Below are 6,319 nucleotides of genomic sequence, written 5' to 3' on the forward strand. Positions count from 1 at the left end.
GAAGATACAGAAGTGCACAAGAAAAGGACATTACAGTTTAACTGCAATATTATATATCTTACAACATGTTAGTCTTCTAATTACTCAAAAGCAGTTCATCTGAAAACAAAAACATATCTCCTGATTCTTCCCTACTATTGCAATGAATTGGATATCAGAGGTATAAACCTAATATAAAGAAAGACAAGTATGGACCTGCAACAAAATATTGTGGTGTATCCCCAGCAACTTATAGGCTTGCACAGAGAGAGGGAGATGGGGAGAGAAGGGGGACAAATTCCATCTCCAGAAAATAAAGTGAGTTACTCTGAATTTCTTATCTTTATAGGCTCAACTAGTACCAACATTCCAAAAGTCCTGGAAACTCACAGAATTTTGCCAGAATGCTTAAAACTTTTAAATTTACAACTGTATTTTTGCATTCCTAAGTATGTAGAAACAACAATCTTATTTTGGGGTGGCCTGTTTCACTTCCAAATGGATAGCACCCATGTTCAGTAAAAGAGGGTATGATGTTATAACTCCTATTTAAGACTATGTGGTTTCGTGTGTATGCACAACCCAGTGTGTGGATGCTGTGAAAAAAGCAAAATCCATGTTAGACATAATTAGGAAAGGAGTTAAAAATAAAACTGCCAAAATCACACTCCCCTTATATAAATCTATGGTGTGACTACACTTAAAACCTCAAACTCGCCACCATGATAGCTTATTCAGGGACACACACGCACGCCCAGACTCAAGGCAGTCCCATCATCCCCTGATTTTTGGGGAATTTATGAAAATCCAACACCCCATTCACACCCCTTTCGATAGCTCTGTCAATTTGCACGTTAAAAACCTCAAACTCGCCACCATGATAGCTTATCCAGGGATACAAACGCATGCCCAGACTCAAGGCAGTCCCATCATCCCCTGTTTTTTGGCGGGGCTTAAACCTGCAGACATCTCAATGGGGCCATTTCAAAGGAAATCCCAACATGCCATGAATTGGAGAGTAGAGATAAACCTATATGAATCTTCTTCCACACTTGAAAAATGGATTTGGAACTTCCAAAACTCCAAGTGAGCGCAGGAAGGACTTCTCCCCTGAGTCAAAGCCAGACACACACAACATCCCTGCAAGGCGGGCAGGGGAGGAGAGAGGGAAGGCAGGCAGGCAGGAGACATTTCTGGGGGCATAAGGAAGTGAGCCAAGGATAAGCCAGTAATGCATATAAAATGGAATAAATAAATAAATAAACAAAGGAGGGGTGAAATTAAAAGCAGCAGTGTTGCTGAATAAACAACAAGAAGAACTTTTTTAAAAAGGCTATATCTGTCTTTTACCAGCAATAGGGGGACGTGCCCAGGGGAGGGGGAAGTAGCTGCAAGTTCAACTCATGAAAGACATTGCTCCACCACTAAGAAGTAGAACTGTCACTTCAACTCATGATAGGCATTGCTCCACCGGGTTACTCTCTTTGGAAGGCTCTAATGGCCCTCCAAGTACAGGAGAGAGTGGGGGCACGTCCACATGGCATGCCCTAGGGGAGCTCATCCCCTTGCACCACATCTTTTCAGTTGTTCCCCAAAGTTAGGGTAGGTAGCAGTGCTGTGTTTCTATCTCTTATTCTTGGCTTAGTATATGATTTCAGGTTGTGTTTGTGCATTTGGTGGGGCTACTGTTTTAAAAAACACTGGGAAAAGTCCATTCAGACTAAGAAAGAGAAGTTCCCAGAATCTCAAGTTACCCGTTTTGCCTATCCCCTCCTCCAACTTTGGGATCATGTGATCATGACCGGGAGTTGACTCTGCCCCTCAGCCCTTCGGAAAAGGTATTTTCCTGCTGGTTTTTTAAAAAGTTCTAGCACACGAACCGCAGCACACAGAGAGCTGAGAGTAGTCTCAAAATGACCCCCATCCACGACTCTCCAAGCACAAGAATTTTCAGAAAGATAGCTTCAAAAACAACACAGTTATCCCCCTTTCTTTTCCGCAATGCAATCCTATGGGCGAAATGATTCAAGATGGCGATCGGATCGGACCGCGGAAACCGGAGCGCTCCGAAAATGGGCGCTTTTCTTCGCCTTGCTTCTAGGGGTCCGTGGTCCGCTTCTACTCTGCCTCTGGGCAAGGCGGAGCAGGCCAATTCGCTCCTGCTTCTGCGCTTCTAATCGGAGCGGAGCACGTGCCTACTTAGAATACCATGTACAGTTCTGGTCACCATGCCTTAAAAAGGGTTATAAAATGCAATAAATAAATAAATATTGCATAGCTGGAAAAAGTACAGAAGAGGGCAACTAAAATGATCAAGGGGTTGGAGTAGCTCCTCTATGAGGAAAAGTTACAACATCTGGGATTGTTTGACTTGGGGGGGAAGGCAAGTAAGAGGAGACATGATCAAGGTGTACAAAATTAAGCATGGTGTGGAGAAAGTGGATAGAGAGAGATTTTTCTTCCACTCTCATAATACTAGAACCCAGGACCATCCCATGAAGCTGATTGCTTGGAGATTCCAGACAGATGAAAAGAAGTACTTCTTCACACAGCGCATAGTTAAAGTAAAAGGGAATTGGACATATTCCTGGAAGAGAAGTCTATCAATGGCTATGAATCCTAATGGATATATTCTACCTCTGGTATCAAAGGCAGCATGTCTATGTACACCAGTTGCTGGGGAACATGGGTGGAAGGGTGCTGTTGCACACATGTCCTGCATGTGGGTTTCCCATGGGCATCTGATTGGCCACTGTGTGAACAGAATGCTGGACAAGATGGACTGGTGGTCTGATCCAGCAAGGCTCTTCTAATGTTCTTATGATTTTATTCTTCTCCTTTCTGCAGGCCTTCTCACCCTATTTATACTTACCAAAATAGGTCAAGTGGGATTGAGGAGGGCATATGTTTATAAAGGGCTCATTTCACCAGAAAGCATTACTGTGTGAGAGAGACAGAATATCCATCCAGATGTTTGTTTTAGTGGCCAGATGTTACTCAGATCTCAAGACAGGGTACCTTATGGAATTCATTCTGTTACAGAGATATTGCTATGACCCCAGGGTAAAACATTACATAAGGGCAGGATATTAGCTACATCACTGGCGCTGGATCAGGGGCTAGCACTAATGAAGTGCTAAAAATAAAATCCATTTATATGATTGCCCGGTAAGGTTCATGCACCCTGTGTTTTTGTTGCAAGCAGTGCATTCCAGAGCTGTATGGTCTTGATCAAGTGATTTCTTTGTGCTTGTTTACACATCTGCAAAATGCCCAAATAATTTGACAATCCCCAGTATCGTTATTGTAAGTTATTAGGAATGCTGGAGTGGGGGGGGGGAACCCAGCTTACTCATCATGTTACAAGCTCCCATTTGACTCTTTTGAATCATTATCATAGCCAATATGTATTACTTTAGAATGTAGGATAAATTGTCAAGGATCTTTCTATGGCAGAAAGACTAGTTCCTACGCAAGTAGAAATTAAATCCTCCAAAGCATAGCTGCTCTCTGTTACATCATTCCTTTTTGTGCCACGGGATCTACTTCCAATGCTTTACTAGGAGGTACAGGAATTCCCTATGGATATATAATTGTGTGTTCTAGAGACAGTTTGCTGGAGATAGATCCAGCTAAAGGAAATTCCTCATAGAGAACTTATCCTCAAGTTTCCTAAGATTAAATTCCAAAATCACCACTCTGTAATCTACTTTAGATATTGTAAATAAATTTAAATCTATTTTAAATCTACTTTAAATATTGTAAATAAATAAATATTGTAAATCTCAGCCCAACCCACCTCACAGGGTTGTTGTTGTGAGGATAAAATGGAGAGGAGGAAGATTATGTATGCTGCCTTGGATTCCTTGGAGGAAAAAAGGTGGGATATAAATGTAATAATAATAATAATAATAATAATAATAATAATAATAATAATAATAATAATAACCTCACTCCTGCAGCACAACCAGGAAGAATGTTACTGAGAACATAGACTAGAAACACAGGCTGAATGATTCAGAGCGTCATCAGACGTGGGCAATCACGTTTCCCTTGTTGTTATGGTCTCTTGCTGCTGTCCAATAATAGCTACGATCTCTTTACATGGGGAGAGAAAGAGGAAGCAGCAATGACCACATGACCATTCAGAGCTGCATCTGACAAGAGTTTTATTGTATGCTCATTACTGGGCACTCACAGAGTTTGCTCAGGTCCCTCACATGAAGTCGTCTGCCTCCCGTGCCCCTTCCGGCCTTCCTTGCGTGACAAACCCACCCACCCTATTAAATTTGATGTTTTTTAAAACTCTGAATTGCTGCTGTCTCCTGCTGTGTGCAGGAGAAGCAGCGCCATTAGAGCAGTGAACTCAATGGGCCTTGTGCTCGTTGTGCACTTCCTCTTTTGAAAGAGGAAGTAACTGAGGAACAAAAACACGGGCAGAGAAGCGAAGGTAGGGAGCATGTTAACCCCCGGTGTGATGGAGCTTTCAGTGGGTGTTTTTATTGCACTGCTTTTTCTATACACAGCTGGAAATGGCAGCAAGTTTCACTTTAAAAAAATAAGTTGGATTTACCAGGCTCTATTTTGCTGCAGAAAAAAGACACGCAGTAGGCAGACGTCACCATCAAACGGACATGCAAAAAACCTTGAGTGGGCAGTAACGAGTGTGTGATAAAACGCTCATCTGATGACACCCCCAGTTAGTAATGCCATCACCACTCCCGCTAATAGTGAACTTCGGTGGTTATGTGCTGACAGTTGAAGCCAAAACAGGGCTATTAAGAAATAAGAGAGGTATCCGCATTCATGGGTGAACATGTTTGAGATATGCAAAAGTACAATTTGAACGGCTGATTCAAAGAGAAATTACATTTCAAGGGTATATGTGGGGGGAGGGAAGCGGACACTTTCGTCAGATATCCACAATCCTTCGCACAAACTTAATTTCAAGCTCTGTTGAAGATTGCATTTAGCTGCATTAAAAAGGGGGGGAAAGACATTGACTTAATTTCAGAGTCAGATGCGTGAAAATGAGAAAGATGGACCTTTCGCTGTGAAGATCGCCTCATGCTCAGTCCTTAAATGTTCAGTCTAGCATTGCCCTTCCCTTCTCCCCCAGCCCTGCAGTCACTGATGCACAGAACAGCTACTCTTGGCCTGCATCAGTGGAGATTGCTGCTTCTTTTGAGGTATTAAGTCAACTTTAAATTCAAGAAGACTGAAGTTTATCAAAAATAAATATATCTGCATTTAAAGAAAGGAAATCTGTGGCCTTGATGAGCAGTTTAGCTTGGATTGAGGAAACTTATCTATCCCTTTTTAATTTTGATTCAAAAACGGTGGGGAAGATGAAAACAACAGATGAAGAAAGAGACTTCACAGTGTAATCCTGTGCATGTTTGCTCAGAGAAATTGAAAGGGCCTTATCTTTCTCCCACGCATGTGTGCATAGGACTGAAGCCTAAGTCTACAATTTATGTAATACACAATTTATAGATATGGAAAGATGCACTTTAAATAAAAGATTGGCTAGGATGCTGAGTTTTCTCCTACTGGATGGAATATCCCTTGAACAAAGTTCCGCTCTCTGGATGCTCCTGCCAGTGAAAGTGGTGGGAAAGGGGATTTTCATTGATTTCCCCTTCCTTCAACCCCTTATGCCTTTGAAAATCTGCTCTGGATTTCTGGAGAACCTACTGGAACAGGCAGATGGGGGTGGAGCTGCAGGGGTAAAGGGAATCAGCAAAAATGTCCTTCCCTTCTGCCCGTGGGATCTTCTTCTGAATCTCCATCCTGTTCATGGACAGGAAGAACCTTTCCATTCTCTGAACATAGGAAGCTGCTTTTACTGAGTCAGACCATTGGTCCATCTAGCCCAGTATTGCTGACACTGACTGGCAGCAGCGGCTCTCCATGGTTTCAGGCAGGATTCTTTCCTAGCCCTGCCTGAAGAAGTCGAGGATCAAACCTGGGACCTTCTGCATACAAAGCATGTGTTCTATCACACTGAGCTATGCCCCCTCTATGGAGGACCCTCTATTTAGGACCCAAGCTATACAAATTGCAATAAAAAGCGACTAAGTATAATATACAATAAAAACAATAAAATCACATTAAATACAGTGGAAAGGCAGGGAATACATATAATAGACAGCTCACATAACCTACTTAAGCAACCACTTGGCAAATGCCTGGGCAAACAAATAGATTTTGATTTGGCCTGGAAAAGAATTCAACGTTAATGCCATAAATGAGGTGCCACAACAAAGAAGGCTATCCTCTTTCCCCCAGCGCCACCTCACAGAGCAGATTTTTTTTTGGGGGGGGGAAATCAATCACC

This window comes from Elgaria multicarinata, chromosome 5, assembly GCF_023053635.1.
Source record: "Elgaria multicarinata webbii isolate HBS135686 ecotype San Diego chromosome 5, rElgMul1.1.pri, whole genome shotgun sequence".
Taxonomy (NCBI): domain Eukaryota; kingdom Metazoa; phylum Chordata; class Lepidosauria; order Squamata; family Anguidae; genus Elgaria; species Elgaria multicarinata.